Source organism: Marmota monax, unplaced genomic scaffold, assembly GCF_021218885.2.
Source record: "Marmota monax isolate L192 unplaced genomic scaffold, Marmota_monax_Labrador192_F-V1.1 WCK01_AAM20220418_F8-fsc00237, whole genome shotgun sequence".
NCBI classification, from domain to species: domain Eukaryota; kingdom Metazoa; phylum Chordata; class Mammalia; order Rodentia; family Sciuridae; genus Marmota; species Marmota monax.
Genome location: NW_026694627.1, coordinates 1,421,287 through 1,439,353, shown reverse-complemented (window position 1 = coordinate 1,439,353; position 18,067 = coordinate 1,421,287). Strand labels below are relative to the sequence as shown.

The 18,067-nt window shown below is 49.1% G+C and overlaps 1 protein-coding gene across 2 annotated transcripts in view; it reads right to left on the bottom strand.

Annotated features, from left to right (window-relative positions):
• The window catches only part of LOC124078100 (NADPH--cytochrome P450 reductase), a 46,830-nt gene extending 34,381 nt beyond the window's left edge, over positions 1–12,449 (bottom strand). Inside the window, exons 1-2 of one of the 2 annotated variants that reach the window (XM_058572226.1) lie at positions 12,318–12,449; positions 5,354–5,493 (exon numbers count right to left, since the gene is read on the bottom strand). The gene's annotated coding sequence lies outside the window, so the exon portion shown is untranslated. Of the gene's footprint in view, positions 1–5,353; positions 5,494–11,695; positions 11,863–12,317 lie in introns of those variants that run through there. The other variant, XM_046422737.2, reaches the window with a different exon arrangement.
• Between the last annotated feature and the right edge of the window lie 5,618 nt (positions 12,450–18,067).

The following is an 18,067-nucleotide window of genomic DNA, read 5'->3' as shown; positions in this document are numbered from 1 at the left end:
TGAGTCCATACAGATATAAATTAATAATCAAATCAATTAATAAGAGAAAGAGACAGTTCTTGGAAAGAGGGAAACAAGAGAATTACTATGAGATGTCACAGTATAAACCGACACACAGGATCCGTCCATGGAAGTGCTAAACAACTCAGGGAACAAACCAGGATCTGCACCATCTCAGAGCATCTGCTCCGAGACACCTACTAACCACCAAGGGGAAAAGAGCTACTGTGCGGGGGAAACACTGCAGACACCAATCCAGCCAGGAGATCCGGGTAAAGACCACCCGCCCGCTGGTCCCGTACCCTGCGCTACGGCCTTGCTTTATGGTATTCTTGCCACAAACCCATCGCCTCATTCCACTCGTGAGAAAATCTAAGACAAACTCGAATCGAGCGACAGTCTATAAAATAACTGACCTGCGCCCTCCAAAAGCATCACGGCTGTGAAAGGCAAGGGAACTGTCAGAAGCCAGAGACTGCGAGTACACGCCAAGTGGGTCCTGGAGCAGAGGGGGCGTCAGCAAGAGCACTGGTGAAGTTCCAGTCACACACATAGTCTAGCTCAGGGCCCGGCAGAACCGGCCTATGGGTCAAGCCCATGGACTAGTGCCATCGCCAGTTCCCCTGGGACTAGCCATACCTCCTCGGTCACACACTGTCTAGGCTGCTTTCCTGCAAAAACAACAGGTGAGTAGCTGTCGAGGACCTTTTGGCTCGCAGGGCCCCGTATTCATTGTCTGGCCCTTTACAAAACAAGTCTGCCAGCGCCTGACTCAGTTGATTACACCTGACCAATGCTTAACTTCTTGTTCCTGTTCATTTTAGTAGGATCATGCGAGATGGTAGCACTAGGGAGGCTTTGGTGAGAAATACAAAGAAAACCTTCACGCTCTCTTGCAAGTTTCTGCAAGGGCTTCCCAGTTCCCTGCACGGTCTGCTTCACTGCTCAAGTGAGGATTTACCCAGACAAGTGTTCCATAAATGCCTGGTGATCTGGATTCCTTGTCATCTCTAAGATACAAGGGTTAGGACCCTGGGTTCTCAGAAACACAAGCCCTCAGAATTGCAGGAGAGCCAGGAATGGTGGCATGTGCCTGTAATCCCAGCTGCTCAGGAGGCTGAGGCAGGAGGATCACAAGTTCAAAGCCAGCCTCAGCAATTTAGCGAGGCCCTAAGCAACTCAGTAAGACTTTGTCTGTAAATAAAATATTTTTTAAAAGGCTGGGGATGTGGCTCAGTGGTTAAGTGCCTCTGGATTCAATCCCTGATACGAAAAAAAAAAAAAAAAGAAGAAGAAGAAAGAATTGCAGGAGAGAGACACCGGCCCAGAGCAAGCCACTCCCAGGACAAGACACAAGGACCTTGTGGGACACTCTGTGACAAATCTGCTGCGACCCTAGCTATCATCTGCCACCCAAGACAGAAAGAGGTGACCCACATCCTGGCCTATATGGCCCCAGTGGTTCTCATGCTGGCTACTGTCACCCCAGGGGAGGCAGCAGCAGGCTGTGTCATTAGCAAAACATGAGCTTCTCCTGGGCCAGGGAGGACCGCTGGGCCGGAGGCAGCTCCAGCAAGGGGCTCCAGCCTCCCCTGCTACCAGGAGTTCATGGCACTGTTGCAAGAAGACCAGGTCCAGACCTTACCAAGGGGCCGGGCCAGAAGACCACTGAACTGGGACCTCAGATGCTGCTCATTCAACCCCTCCCAGCCCCATGTGCCGTGATGTTAGGCCACTGCTCTGCATGGCAGGCTGTGGTCAAGCCAATGTGTGCCACGCACCAGCTCTAGGGCAGCCCTGTGACCTGCTGCTGGAAAGACTTGTTTCAATACTGCAACATGAACACATCAGTTAATAACGAGCTCCCGCTGCCACAGGACAGAGGACTACCTCCGGGTGTTTATAAAAGCCTCCACACTCATTAATGGCTGACGAGGCTAATCAATAGCAAACCGCCATCCAAGCCAGCTTACTGCCTCGATCATACTCTCTTTTGAGGGAGGAAGACAATGTCCTCTAGCGAAAAGATGCTCCTTTCAAGGGCTGGGGTTGTGGCTCAGTGGTAGCGCGCTCGCCTGGCATGCACGAGGCACTTGGTTCGATCCTCAGCACTACATAAATGTAAAATAAAGATATTGTGTCCACCTAAAAATTAAAAAAAAAAAAAAAGATGCTCCTTGCAGCTGCTGGCTTAATGCCCCAACAGAGGGACACTGCCGAGAGAGCGGTTACTTGGCTGAAGCAAGCTGTGGGGACCTGGAAGCCACAGTTCCACTGCACCTGCTGTGGCTTCCAGTTCAAAAAGACACCCACCATATCCCACAGAACACCCGGATGAGGGGCTGGGAGGAAACTCCTCCAGACCCCATGTATCAGCCCTTTTCCCACTATTATTACAGTGACAAACTTGAGGCTTGCTAACTTTATAAGAAAAAAGGCTTATTAGCTCTGAACTTCTGGGGATTGAAGGACATGAGGCCAGCAGCAGCTCGGCTCTGGGCAGGACCTCAGGGCAGATGGCAGGAGAGGAGCACACGAGTGAGGAGGAGACCTCATCTCAGACAGGAAGCAGGAGAGAGTTGGGGTCCCACAGACTCTTTGGAGGCACACTCCCAGTTGACCTAGGAGCCCCCTATTAGGATCCATCTTAAAGATGCCACCACCTCCCAACATGGCCACCCAGGGACCAAGCCTCTAATACAGGAACCTTTGGAAAAGAACACCTGAATCCCATCTCCACCACAGCTGCACAGGACAAGGTGAAAGTCCCCTGAGCACTCTCCCACATCCCAGGGACCTCACGCCGTATGCACTGTCCAGCAGAATGGACAGTGGGTCCCTCTGCTGCCTCCAGAAGTGGCTCACTTCAAGCAGCTGCTTTCTTGTCATTCAACGGTCTCAGTGCATCACCTCCAGGACCTCTGTGTGGGAACAGCTGTGGGAAGCCCAGCCCTGAATTTCACAGGCCGTCACCCACGGTCTACCCCAAGAGGGCCCAGCAACAAACGAGCACAGAAGCACCCCATGAGCATGAACGAGCCTGCTGCAGGTGTGCAGGGCTTGGTCAAGATTGTGCAGCTGGGGGCAGAGCCTGTGACCTATAAACCCGATTTAAAAACACTGAGATAGAACTCACAAGCCATAAAACTCACCATTTTAAAATGTGCTATCCAGGGGCTGGGGTTGTGGCTCAGTGGTAGAGCACTTGCCTAGCATGTGTGGGTCACTGGCTTAGATTCTTAGCACCACATACAAATATATGAATAAAATAAAAGTCCAACAATGTCTAAAAAAATTTTTTTCAAGTGTGCTATCCAGTGGTTTTCAGCCTATTCACCAATTATGCAACATCAGCAATATCTAACTCCAGAACTAGTTCAGCACCCCAAAAAAGAAACCTCACAGTCATCAGCAGTCACTGCCTGTGTGGTCTGGATATGGGGTGTCCCCTAAAAGTTCCTGTTAATGCAGGAACATTCAGAGGTGAAATGACTGGATTGGGAGAGCAGTGACCTCTTCAGTCTATCCTGGTTTGACCGGCTGGCTGGGGGAGACTGTGGGCAGTGGGGCATGGCTGGGCAGGTGGGTCCCTGAGGGTACCCTGGAAGTTTTTTCCCCACAGCTTCTTTCTCTCTCTCCTCTCTGCTTTCTGACTCTGCCACAAGATAAGCGGTTTCCTCCCTGGGTCCTTCCCCCATGAGGTTCGGCCTCACCATGGGCCCAGAGCAGTGGAGTCCATCCTCTATGGACTGAGATCTCTGAAATCATGAGCCACAAATAAACTTTTTCTCCTCTAAGTTGTTCTTGTCAGAATTCTGGTCACAGTGATGAAAAAGCTGATGTAAACATGCCCATTCCTGATTTGTCTTTAACTGATGGACAGAGTGAAAATGAGGGCATGCCCTCCCCTGCCTGCCATGGACATCAGGAAACCAAGCAAATCCACAGGGCCTTGACAGCCAGGTCCCACCTCACCCCAGTGTCCTCCTCAATCACTCCACACCTCCTGGACCGACTCCTCCGTTCATTTTCTTCTAAATAAATGTAAATCGTAATGACAACATATATTAAGTACCTGCTATGATATTCTACTATTTCAGTTCCCCCTTATTATACTCTAAGGGCACGAGGCCCTAGATTTAAATCCCAGCATAAGGAGACCACACACAGACCCCCCAGCCCTCTGAGGTATAGGGAAGTCCTTATCACAAAGGTGAAATACCCTGCCCAAGATGGAGACCCACTTTGGCAACTTAGCAAGAGCCTGTCTCAAAATATAAAACAAGAAGGTCTAAGGATGTAGCTCAGTGAAGTGGCCTTGGGTTCAATCTTCAATACTACCAAAAAGAATATTTAAAAACCCTTGCCCAACACAGGAAACTGATGCACGGTGAAGCATGATTCAAACTCAGACCAACCAGCACTGATCTATTCTGTCAATCATTCTTCAAAACCTTTTTAGAACAAGGCAGAGTCAGAGACAGATGCTACCTCCTTCAATGACAGCTGATAGCCTGCCCTACTGTCAGATGACAGTATTGTTTAAAATAAATAATTGCTAGAGAAGGACACGTGAGAGGCTGCTGCGTAGCCAGCGCTCTCGCCTCTCTCAGGTCCAGCGCAGCGCGGGCACTCAATGCTCACATGTGCTGAATACTGAACAAGATATCCCAGACCGGAGCCACTGACCCCTACTCCAGGCTCCATGGTATGGTCCCCACTAAGGGACAGAAAGGCAAGCCAGACTTTTCTCCTGGCAGAGCAAAATGGCAGGACACTGCTGTGGGAGGGACTAAGCACTCAGTACCTCCACTTAGGACTCACGCCTCCCACTCAGGCAGAGCATCTCTTGTTATCCCCAGTCCCAGATCCCTAAGCTTTATCTCTGCCTGCTACAATGTGTCCTTCTGCTTCATTCCCTTGCTCCCATCCCTGGAGCTCTGCCCCTGCTGTATTACTCCTGAGCCCTGAGCCGGTGCCTGGATGGGTCCTAGGAAGGGCTCCCTGGGGGCACCACTCCTCCTTCTTTAGAAGGGTCCCTCCACCCAGGCCTGTGCCACCTTCTTTCACCTTGTTGGCCTTGTCCACGCACAGTACAGTCCCAGCACCTTAGAGAGGCTCTGCAAACACTCGCTGAGCACAGGGCTGCTGCCCAGGGCTTCATTCAATAACCCTTCATAAAAGCCCAAGAAAAGTGATTCTGCTGCTCAATAGAACTGCTTCTGGAATGTTCTTTGGTTCATTCACAGTAAAAGCCCATGCTCCTCTGCCTCGACTTCTAGGAAGCACTGAGCTGAATTTTGTGCTTGATCACAACGGCCTCCCTTGTCTGTTTCCTGGTACAATTACTTACCTCCCAGGGTCCTTCTCTCAATTATGAGCTCTTGCTGGGTGTGGTGGTGCACGCCTGTGACCCCTCCAGCTGAGGCAGGAGGACTCCAAGTTCAAAGCCAGCCTCAGCAAAAGCAAGGTGTGAGGCCACTCAGTGAGACCCTAAATAAAAAAACAAAACAGGGCTGTGGATGTGGCTCAGTGGCCAAGTGCCCCTGGGTCAATCCCTGGTACCAAAAAAAAAAAAAAAAAATCAGTTATTAGCTCTTGGTTTCTAGTACTTTTCATGGTTTTTGTTTTTGCAAGGGAGAGCGTGGAACTAAAAATTCAATAAACTTACCATTCAGTGGAGCCATGAAAGAACCTGAGCCTTCTAAGTTGACCCAGCCCTGCCACCAACACACCAAGGGACCCTGGGCACATTACTGTCAGTTGGCCTCAGTCCCATCGCCAACTATCCCCATATGTTATGACCACACGAGACAGAAACCCCCAGCCCAGGACCTGATGTACAGCTGACCCTTGAAGGTTAGCCTGGACCTCTTTGTTTATTTTCTTTCTTTTTTTTTAATATTCATTTTTTAGTTGTAGCTGGGCACAATACCTTTATTTTATTTATTTATTTTTATGTGGTGCCGAGGATCGAACCCAGGACTTACACATGCTAGGCAAGCACTCCACCACTGAGCCACAACCCCAGTCCCTCTTTGTTTATTTTCATTAGAATTGTATTATATACGCCACTGTGACAGAGGAGAGAAACCACACACCCCATTACCAGGTGGCGAGACACACACCCCATTACCAGGCGACAAGACAGATTTTAAATCCCATGCAGGGCTAGGGTGCAGCTCAGTGGCAGAGCACGTGCCTAGCCTGCCTGAGGCAACAGCAGCACCACCGCCCCCCCCCAAAAAAATTCTTGAAGCAGGGGTGATCAAAGCAGGCCTTCAAGATCAACTGGGCAGTGGTACCATGGACAGATCTTGGGAAGTGGTAGGGAGGAGTGGAGAGGGAGAACTATGGCCTCGAGGAGGCCAGGGAAGCAGGAAGTGACAGAGGTCTACAAGAGGACCACAGTCATAAAAGAGACCTGAAGGCCCAAAATGATAGGACTTGATAGTGGCAAGAGACCCAGGATGAAGAGGGAAAAGGACAATGTGTCTTTTGTCCTGGGAGCTTTGGGGACCAGGAAGATGGTGAGGCCACTGTCAGGGACACAGAACTTGGTGGTGTGGGTTTCAGGTAGATGGGGTGGGGACTTCTGTGGCCACTGGGGTGTGACGTGACCTTTCAGAGTTTGCAATCACACCACAGGAATTTCTTTTTTGAGGCGCTGGGGATCAAACCCATGCTAATACGCCCTCTGACATGAAGCTACACCCTAGTCCTCAAATCTCATTACACAAGCCACCACATCCCAAAGTCCACGCAGTACTGTGCGGCTTCACAAACATCATAAAGGCTCTGAAAACCTTAAGCAAAACCAACAAACAGCCTTCTTCACACGACCAAAGACCCAGGAGGCTAAACCCCGCAAAGCCTGGATGCACACAGACCCAAGCTGCTCCCAGGGAAAACCCACAGATTGGCCAATACCTTGGCCTATGTACTCAAGACCAAGCTGTGGCTCAGCTTGCAGTGTTGACAACTGACCCCAGATGACCCAGAGTCACTGCACCTGCACTAGGGCAAGGCAAACAGGAGTTCACATGTACCTGACTAACCCTGCAAACCTTTGTCCAGACCCAGCCTACCCAATACAATGAGGAGATCAAAAAGTCCCAGGATCACGGTGTTCCCCAGACGCTGACACAATCACCAGAAGAGTGATGTGGAGTTGAACTCTGGGAGCGGGGCAGGGTGGGAAGGGCACAGGAAGAGGGCATGAAGATAAAACCGGGGGCGATAAACAAAGTGACTAAACATGACCCATCACTCTCATCCACAAGCCAATCACGTAACTTGTGCACCTGTACACACGTCCCTGCGTCACAACCCGTAGCAAAAGCCAACTGTTTCCATCTCACTTCTCAACCACAGGCTGTGTCCTGAAGAACTCAGTTCTCTGAGAAGAGGCCAGTTTGGACCAGCGTGACCTCTGGTTTACCCCTGAAATGGTTTGGTTTCTGGAGAGCCTGTGCACACCCTCTTAGCTAGGGACAAAAGCTGTACAAAGGGGATCAGAAGGACTCAGCCTTCAGGGCTCTCCAGTTAAAGGACCATCCTTAGACCTGCCCCCAGCTAAGTCACCTGGCACTAAGACGCAAACCACCCAGAAGGAGCAGGCTCCCAAGGTGCTGTGTTTACAGCACACCCCAGCATCAGCGGAGCTGCTGCACGACCAACACCAGAAATGGCCAGCTGGAGCCAGAAGGTCGGGCCACTATATGGCAGGACAATAGATGGTAGCAATGACACGCACATTTCAAAAAGCCGGAAGACAGTATTTTGAAATTTCTTCACAAACATGATACATATTTGAAGAGAGAAATATAAACCGCCTCTACTCCCAGCAACTTGGTAGGCTGAGGCAGGAGGATCACAAGTTCAAAGTTGGCCTCTGCAACTTAGCAAGAGACTGTCCCAAATTTAAAATTAAAAAAAAAAAAGGGGGGGCCAGGGAACATAGCTCAATGGTAAAGAGCCCCTATACCAAGGAAAAAAACACAAACAAAAAACAAGGAGAGAGAGAGATTTAACCTGGTGGGAAGGGCACAGGAAGAGGCCAAGAAGATAAAGCCAGGGGAGATAAACAAAATGACTAAACATGAGCCATCACTCTCTTAAACATTACACCATGTATATGTGTATTGAATTACCTCATTATATGTACAATTTTTATGTCTTCATGTCTCAGTTAAAGAATAAATTTAAATATTTTTTAAAAAGAAAAAACAAAGGCAAAAGAATTTGCCTGCAATGGGCCCAACCAACAGGGGCCACCAGCCTGCAAAGAATCCTGGCTTGCCACAGGGACGACCCCACCTTCACAAGCACACAGGTGCACATGAACTTGGGGATGGGTCTGGAGAGGAAGAACACTTTTAAGATGCAGAGCTCTAAAAATACCCAAATGACTTACTTCACCCCGAGAAGGCACAAGGCAGTAGGAAAGCCTGACTTCCCAGTGTGAGAAGACTGCCCTGAACTTGTCACACTAGTGACCTTTGAAGAGTCTTTCTGTTATTTTGCACGGCTCCTAAGACCCTCGCCAGCAGTGCCACTGCGTACTCTCAGACTCCTGCAATTGATCTCAGAGGTGGTGTGCCGCTGTGACTCGGGGGCCCAAGGACCCCCCAAGACCTGACAAACGGCACCTCTTCCACAGAGCCTGGCGTGACCCCCACAAAGGCAGCTCAGCACATGGCAGGCTCAGTAGCAGCAAACGCCTTCCCGTCCCTCAGGATGAACTAGCACACCCTGCCAGGCTTGTCTAGTTCTGAGTTTGCTTCCCTCCCTCCCAGCGTCCTCAAGGGCCTGAACCGTGGCACCCACATCCACACTGACACCCTGAGGGCCGGACAGGCGCTGTGGGGTGCCACTGCACAGGGACCTGACCCTGCCAAGTACAGGGAGAATCATCTGCCCACACAGCAACCTCTGAGCTGCCCTGGGATGCAGACAACACAGGGACTCCTTCACCAACCTGACTGATGAAGAAACCAAGGCTTGGCATGGCCAGCGGCCTTGAAGGGCACATGAATTACCCTGGCCCCACGCTGCTCCCCTACTTGCCTAGCAAGTCTAAATTTCTGTCAAATGACAGGTAACAGAACTACACAGAAAACAAATTTTGTTCTCTAGTCTGTAAAAATAAAAGAACTAGCATGTTCTGTTTCTCTAGAAGACACTCATTCATTTATGTTTCTCGTACTGTAAGAAAATACCCAGGGAGACGTGAGACAGCATAAACCACTATGTTTTGTGGAACTGAGAGTGACAGGCATCATGTTATTAAGAGATTTCTCCTCTGGAAAAAAATAACCTAGTCAGAAAAGGAACAAGTGCAAAAGGAAAGAGTCTTTGGAAGCAGCCTGCCCCCAGGAAGCCTAGGCTTCACCCTTTCGGCCTTGAGCCAGTGAGCCAGCCTCTGGGATGGCCTCACCGGCACTGGAGGGGACAGAGGAGCACAGACACACTGGGCTCAGCTGAAGAACTTACAATTCTGATGTATGTTTGTGCACATGTGTGCACATGCACACAAACAACACACACTTGGTGCGTTCTCAGGCGTGATTTTCCCTGACACACAAATATCTCTGCTGTCAGCAGCCTGACAGGCAACAGACACCCCTGTGGCTGTATAAACTCCTATTCAAAGCCTGGCTTTGCAAGTGGCCTTGAAATTCTGAATTTAAAAATGCTGAGTCCTTGGAGATGGGAACACAACAAGCCATTTTGGGAGGGACTTTGGCACTATCTAGTGACATTTATCGTTACCACATTTACTCTGATGCACGCATTCCTATGTTATTTTTTGCCCTGGCAATTATCACCATTTGCCTAATCATACGTGGTTTCTTCCCCTCACCCCAGAAGGACAGATCTATGAGAAATCCGTCTCTTGTTCACTGCAGTATCCTGAAGCCTCTAACAGTGCCCAGTACAATATGTTACATAAATACATTCTAAGCATGTGCGGATATATGTGTGTGTGCTCAGTGCTCTTCCTAAGCACAAGGAAGGCCTCTTTGGAACCATGAAAGACCCTGTAACTACAGGAGCTTCCACCAGAAGAAAAAGTTTCTTTTTTTTTTTTTTTTAGAGAGAATTTTTTTAATATTTATTTAATTATTTTTAGTTTTCGGCAGATACAACATGTTTTTTTGTATGTGGTGCTGAGGATCGAACCCGGGCTGCACGCATGCCAGGCGAGCGCGTTACCGCTTGAGCCACATCCCCAGCCCAAGAAAAAGTTTCTTAAGAGTTAAATTCCTTGTAACTTGAAATGTTCCCTGGGTTTAACGAGCAGATGTTCTAGACTTGTCAAGCAGTTCCTGTTTCAAATATTTTATCCCCTAAGTATATACAGACTTACCTAACCCGGATCCTGATTTTCAAGAGGTTAAGGGAGCATCAACCTGGAGCCAAGAGCAGGTCCTAAAATTTCAGGTTTGTCAGGCAACAGACACCCCTGTGGCTGTTTATAAACTCCTATTCACCTGACTTACTCACACAGGTTGCAGTCAATCCAGTGATTTCCAGGGTGCCAAGTACATCTCTGGGATTTGTTTCATTCCAAACCTACCCATTATTATTATGATTATTATTAGGTACTGGTGATTGAACCACGGGTGTTTTACACTGAGCTACATCTCAGTCCTTTTATTTTTTATTTCGAGATAGGGTTTTGCTAACTTGCTAACGCTGGCCTCAAACTTGCAATCCTCCTGCCTCAGCCTCCTGAGTTGCTGGGATTACAGGTATGCTCCACTGCATCTGGCTCCTACCTATTATTTTTTTCAAGTACTATGGGTGAGAGAGGGTAGGGATATAGCTCAGTTGGTAGAGTGCTTGCCTCACATGCACAAGGCCCTCGGTTCAATGCCCAGCATCACATTATTAAAAAAAAAAAAAATCAAGTACTATGAATGAAGAATTTTGGAGTTTAGACCACTTAACACCACAACTGGAAACTAATATTCCATACTCTCAAATGTGGGCCTGTTTTCTGGCCACTTTTGACAATAATTAAGCTATCTGCTTAATGAAACTATTTCCCACAAAAGAGGGTACAAAAGTCAAGAACCATTCTCTCAAAAGGAAAATAAGAACTCCTTAGAGGAAAGTGGACCACTCTGGATGCTCTGATTTGCTAACCTGGCCTTCTGGACTGTTTCTCCACCACCACTCTATGACCACAGGGTTTGTATGTAGCTAATGACCCAACGCCTTCTCCACAAACAGGCCAAAGGAATTACAGCACTATATGGTGAGGACACCAGATCCCAGGGCTTAGATAGCTGCTCCACTTACAAAGAACATTACAGTTCTCAATACCACTCTCTGGAACCCGTCTTGATCTCAAAACCTCAACCCTGTGGGGGCAGCAGCCTGTGCCAGAAGAAGCTCAATCAAGTTCGGTAACCCGTCAAGGGGGCCACGTCTCAAACCCAGGACCACCCAGGCCAGAAAGGTCTCCCTTTTGTGCTTGTGTTTCCTCTTCTCTAGCTTGGCCAGGCTCAGGAAGAAGGCTGCAGCTTTATGGGTCCAAGACAAGAAGCAGTCGCCTTCCATGAAAGGGCCCCAAACTGCTCAGGACTGGTCATTAGCTCACACAACGGTGACTCGCCTTCAGAAATGAAAAGCCAAAGGTCGAAGTCGGTGCCTGAAAGCCCCCACCCGCGGCCGCTCAACAGACCTCGACCTCTGATCAACACTGCTGCTCCCGCGAGTTACGGGTGTCAGGGCTCCCGGCAGGGTCGGGCAAAGGTGTGTCGCAGCGGCCGCCGGGCAGGTGCCCGGGACGGTACTGTCCCAGGGATGCTCGGCGGGCGCTGCCCAGGCGCCCCGCACCGTGGCCACCTGATGCTGCAGGTCTGATTAGGAGCCCATCCACGCTCGCCAAGCGCCTCGCACGTGAAGGACCGCAGAGCCCGCTGCCTCCCGAGCCCCGCCGTACAGAAGGGGAAACTGAGGCTTGGAGAGGGAACGCGGCTCAGCCCGAGGGCAGCGCGGGACTGACTGGAGCGCGAGTCCGCAGACGCCGAGACCCGAGCCTCGGCCGACAGCCAGGGCGCTCTCGGCCCGGGCTGTGGAAGCCGCGGCGAGAGGTCAGCCCGAGGGGAAGGGTCAGCCGGGAGAGGGCCGAGGTGGGAGCCGCGCCTTCTGCGCGAGCGTCGGGCGAAAAGCGCCACGACCCGATTCGCGAGTCCACCCAGCGCCGAGGGCCGGGCGGCCTCAGCGGGCAGAGGTGTCCGGCAACCCGGAACCCCCGAGGCCCGGACCTCGCCCACCCCACGCCCGCAACACAGTGCACTCACCGCGGGCGGCCCGGCAGCTCTCCCCGGCACCGGGGCAGGACGCAGGCCGCACCACTGAGACGCTACCACCGCCCGTGCAGCCGTGGGGGTGGGGGCGTGGCCGCCGCGGCCGAGGCTCCGCTCAACAGAGCGGCTCGCGCGCTACCGAGGCGGATCCTCCTCCCACTTCCCCCCCTGCGCGTCTGAGCTCTTGGTAGGGCCCAGACTGGCCACGCCCCCGGGCCTCGACCGGCGGCCCCGCCCCCGAGCCAGGCACACAGTTCCGGGGCGGATGGCAGTAGCCGTGGCTTCCCGCGCTTGACCCTGACGTGCCCCCGGCCTGCGGTCCACCCTTTCGTGGGTCGCTGCGGGGCGGTGGCTGAGCGCCGCTTTCTGTGGCCTCCTGCTGCGGGCCGCCGCTCACTGTGATCGCGGTATCTCCTCTTCCACGGCGCTCCGTTTCCTCACCTGAAAATGGCGAGGCTGCGAGAACCGCGGGTGCGGGTGCCTCAAGCCTGACCGCGCAGGGCTAGGATTTGAATGCTGTCCGGCCTGGGGGCGGGGATTGACGGGACCCTAGGCGAGGGCTGAATCCCAGCGGCGGGGAGGGCGCAGACAGTTCGGAATCTGTCTGGTTTTGCTGGGAGTGAGAAGCCCCCTGTGCCTGGTTCCCACCCTGGGGGCAGCGTTGTACAAGTTCCTTTAGGATTTAGCTAAGGCAGATTCGAACCCAGGACCACGCACACCAGTTCAGGGCTCTAGAAATGTGAGCCACTGCGTCTGTTAGGATTATTTTTCAAAGCGTCTTTTGTGAATTCCTTTTGGAACAGTGAGAAACTCTTCTCTCAGAACCTGTTCTCCATTTTTAAAAACCAGGACAACCAAATACTGTGAAAATGGGCTGGGGATATAGCTCAGTTGGTAGAGTGCTTGTATAGCATGCACAAGCCCCTGGGTTCAAGCCCCAGCACCAAAAAAAAAAAAAAAAAAAAAAAAAAAAAAACTTGTGAAAATGATTAAGTTCTGTATAAAGAGGGGTTTATTACCACAGTAATAACCAATATTGGGCTTGCTGTGTCCAGAAACCAGGTTGATCCACCCCCACTGAGACTCTCCCTCCAACAGGTTTGGTGAATGCAATAACCTTCAGGGTGGGGCACACCACAGCCAACTAAGGGACAGAACAGTGAGCTCCTCTGCTTCCTACACTAGGCCCTGGAGAGAGCTGCTGGAGAAGCCCACCCTCCAGATATTTGATACTGTGTTCCACCTTTTTAGCACCTTGTTGGACATCTTCCCTGAATGACCAGCTAGTTCTTTTTTAAAGAAGAGAGTCCAGAGAGAGAGAGAGAATTTTTAATATTTATTTTTTAGTTTTCGGCGGACACAACATCTTTGTTTGTATGTGGTGCTGAGGATCGAACCCGGGCCGCACACATGCCAGGCAAGCGTGCTACCACTTGAGCCACATCCCCCGCCCGACCAACTGGTTCTTTAAACTTTGATTCCTTGCCCATGCCTCTGTGAATCCACAACTCCTAAAGACAGGGGTCTCTTCTTTCTGCAGAGAACAACATCACTGAGGAAATATCAGGAAACATGCATTTTACCTCTTTTGCTTTTTCCCCATGAATCAGTAATTGAATCCTGTGGATCCTACCCCCAGGATCGCCTCACCCCTCTGGTGCAGGCCTACCTGGGTCACCTTTCACCTGGATGATCTCAGCAGCTCCTGACTCTATCCAGTTTCTCCTGCACTCCCTGGCCAGGGACACTTCTTTTCCTGCCTTGCTCACTGCCCTGCCTTCCTGTCCCTCCCTAACACTCCCTCCCCCAAAGCACACTATCACTAGGAAGCTGGGGGAAAAACAGGTTGAATACACACCTCACCTTTTACACTCAAAAATTTTGGATGGATTAAATACTTGAATGGTTTTCTTTAAAGGAGAAAGAAAAAACAATCTCAAAAGTCCATGGAGAAATTTGTGTCCATATCTCCAAAGAGGCTTTATACAAGCCCTAGGAGTCATAAATGAAAAAGATTGAGAAATCTGCCTTACATAAAAATAAAAACCATGTGTGCCCAAAGAGTGACAAAGTCAAAGGAGAGTCAAATAAAGAGAGAGCAGAGGCACACACTTGGAATCTGAGTGACTCCGGAGCCTGAGGCAAGAGGATCAAAAGTTCCAGTCCAGGGCTGGGGTTGTGGCTCAGCAGTGGAGCGCTTGCCTAGCATGTGTGAGGCACTGGTTTCCATCCTCAGCGCCACATAAAAAATAAATAAATAAAATAAAGGTATTGCACCTATCTACAACTAAAAATTTAAAAAATTCCAGTTCAGCCTCAACAACTTAGTAAGACACTATCTCAAAATGAAAGATTAAAACTTGGCTGAGCCAGCATGGTGGTGCACACCTATAATCTCAGCAGCTCGTGAGGCTGAGGCAGGAGGATCTCAAGTTCAAAGTCAGCCTCAGCAACTTAGGCCCTCAGCAACTCAGAGAGACCCTGTCACTAAATAAAATACAAAAAGGGCTGGGGGTATAGGTCTCATTGGTTAAGTGCCCTGTGTTCAATCTCTGGTACAAAAAAAAGAAAGAAAGAAACAAATGAACAAAACTTGGCTGAGCTAATATTTTTCACCTATGACTATGATCAGATCCAAGTTTAATCATACCCAGTTGGTGGAGCTGTGTGGCAATAGGCCTGCTATTGACTGTGTTTATGTCCATACATGAATATCATCCAACTGTAAAAAAGACAAGGAGGCTTACTGCTGATATAAAATCATCTCAGAGATAAAATTGATAAAAGATCTAGATGCAGGCATGATGGTGCACGCCTGTAATCCCAGCAGCTCAGGAGGCTGAAGTAGGAGGACCGAGAGTTCAAAGTCAACCTCAGCAACTTAGGCTCCAAGCAACTTACCAAAACCATGTCTCAAAATAGAATAGATAGGGCGGGGTTGTGGCTCAGTGGTAGAGTGCTTGCCTAGTGCGAGCAAGGCCCCGGGTTCAATCCTCAGCACCAGAAAAAATAAAAAAATAAAGGTATTGACAACTACAACTAAAAAATATTTATTTATTTTTTTTTTTGAGAGAGAGAGAGAGAGAGAGAGAGAATTTTTTTTAATATTTGTTTTTTAGTTTTTGGCGGAGACAACATCTTTGTTTGTATGTGGTGCTGAGGATTGAACCCGGGCCGCACGCATGCCAGGTGAGCGCGCTACTGCTTGAGCCACATCCCCAGCCCTAAAAAATATTTTAAAAAAATAAAATACAAATAGATAAATAAAAAGGGCTGGGGATGTGGCTCAGTGGGTAAGTGCCCCTGGGTTCAATCCCTGGTACCAAAAAAGCAAAAGTTCAGAACAGTCAATAGAGAAAGCTACTCTAGTGTTTTTTCAGGCAATAGTGGTCAGATGTAGAGGAAGAATGTAAATTGTGTCTATTTATTTGCCTGTGTGTGCGTAAAATGTCTGGAAATTAATAATTAAAAAAAAAGTGGAAAGGGCTGGGGATGTGGCTCAAGCGGTAGCGCGCTCGTCTGGCATGCGTGCGGCCCGGGGTTCGATTCTCAGCACCACATACAAAGAAAGATGTTGTGCCCGCCGCCGAGAACTAAAAAATAAATTTCAAAATTCTCTCTCTCTCTCTCTCTTAAAAAAAAAAAAGTGGAAAGTAGATTATCCCCAGAGAACTGGGAGAACAGAGATTAGGGTGAAGAAACTTCACTGGATACTCTTCATATCTTTCAAATTGTGCACTATGTTCTACTTAGGGCTGGGGATGTGGCTCAAGCGGTAGCGTGCTCGCCTGGCATGCGTGCGGCCCGGGTTCGATCCTCAGCACCACGTACAAACAAAGATGTTGTGTCCGCCGAAAAACTAAAAATAAATAAATAAATTCTCTCTCTCCCTCTCCTCTCTCTAAAAAAAAATAAAAATAAATGTTCTACTTATTGTAAGTCAAATACATATGATTTTTTTTTTAAACTGCTGGGAATGGGATCGAATCTAGAGCCTTGCTCACACCAGGCAAGTACTGCACCACTGAGCTATATCCCAGCTTTATAAATTCCTTTTTTTTTTTTTTTGTAGTTGTAGATGGACACAATTCCTTTATTTTATTTGTTTATTTTTTTTAAAAAAAATATTTATTCTTAAGTTTTAGGTGGACACAATATCTTTATTTTACATTTTTGTGGTGCTGAGGATGGAAAACCCAGTGCCTCATGCATGCTAGGCGAGCGCTCTACCTCTGAGCCACAACCCCATCCCCTATTTGTTTATTTTTATGCGGTGCTGAGGATAGAACCCTGTGCCACACGAGTGCTAGGCAAGCGCTCTGCAGCTGAGCTACAGCCCCAGCCCATATAAATTATTTTTAAATATCCCAACAACCTTGACATCAGCCCAAGAACCAACTCTTTTACTGGCTCCCAATACCTAAACCCACAGTGACTGTAAAATATATGTTTCTTAAGTCAAAATTATACCTATGGGAGTTCTGGACAACTGTTTCCTGCCAGTTCCTTGGTTCCCCTTCCTTACCCCTCCTTTTTGCCACCTAGGCAGTGTAACTTTTTTTTTTTTTAATACTGGGGATTGAGCCCAGGGGTGCTTAACCACTGAACCACATCCTCACCCCTTTTTTTGTATTTTATCTAGAGACCAGGGTCTCACAGAGTTGCTTAAGGCCTCACTAAGTTGCTGAGGCTGGCTTTGAACTTGAGATCCTCCTGCCTCAGCTTCCCAAACTGCTGAGATTACAGGCATGCGCCATTGTGCCCAGTCAGGCAAGAGAACTTCTTACCCTGTTTTGAACTCTCTTCTGGTCCTTATTTTCAAGCTGATAAATCAGTGTTTTCAGGCTTGATGTTTTAGATGTTACCTCTTGAGTCCTGCTAATGATGAGTTAGGCCAGTTAACCCTCGGCTCCTCCTTCACCCACAGCTTTCAGCATAATTGTTTATGTACCTAATTTAGTTTCTCTGTAGGTCATCTTGATAACTGAAGCAGTAGCCTTAGATCTTTCCTTTCTGATCCATAAATCCTTGGCAGTGTCTCTCAATTCATTGCTGCATCCTTGCTTTGTCCTTCTCTTGGCCCTGCCCCCACCTCTGCTTCCAACTTGAACTCTCGCATTTTCACGATTGAACTTGATGAGGTTTGCATTCTAAATGTTTTCTTTCCCTGGTTTGTAGCTAGGGCCTAGAAGTCAAGTCAACAAGCAATGTTGACATTGGTATCATGCTGGACTCGGTGCATACAGAAGAACCAGCCACCCCCAGAACCACAACGTTCTTCCGGTGCAGCCCTGCTCTTTTGGGGGGTGGGGGCTCGCTCTTTAGGGTACTGTTTAAAATAAATGAATCTTCAAGTTATCCATGGATCAGGTGTTAGTAAGCTTTTTCTAGAGACCTGTTCCAAGGCTCTTGGACAACTCTCTGCTCCTATGCAGGTTGCCTGCTGAATTCAAGTTTCTCGTGGTAGGTGCATTATGGAAGCTTGTGGAATGAATAGATCCTAAGCCCGGGGTGCAAGGACATTCGAAATCTGGTGCCACCCTGTCTTTCTGGCTTGATCAGCTAACTTTTCATCAACAATCTCTGCATTCCACCAAAGCGGGGCAGATCCTTGTAAATGCTGTGTTCTGTTACCCCTAGTCAGCTGGAGTGTGGTTCTTTTCCATGTTCACATCTGCATCTCCTGCCCATGCTCCCACCTCTGGAAAGCCACTCAGATCTCTTGGCCAGAAGTAATGGCTCCC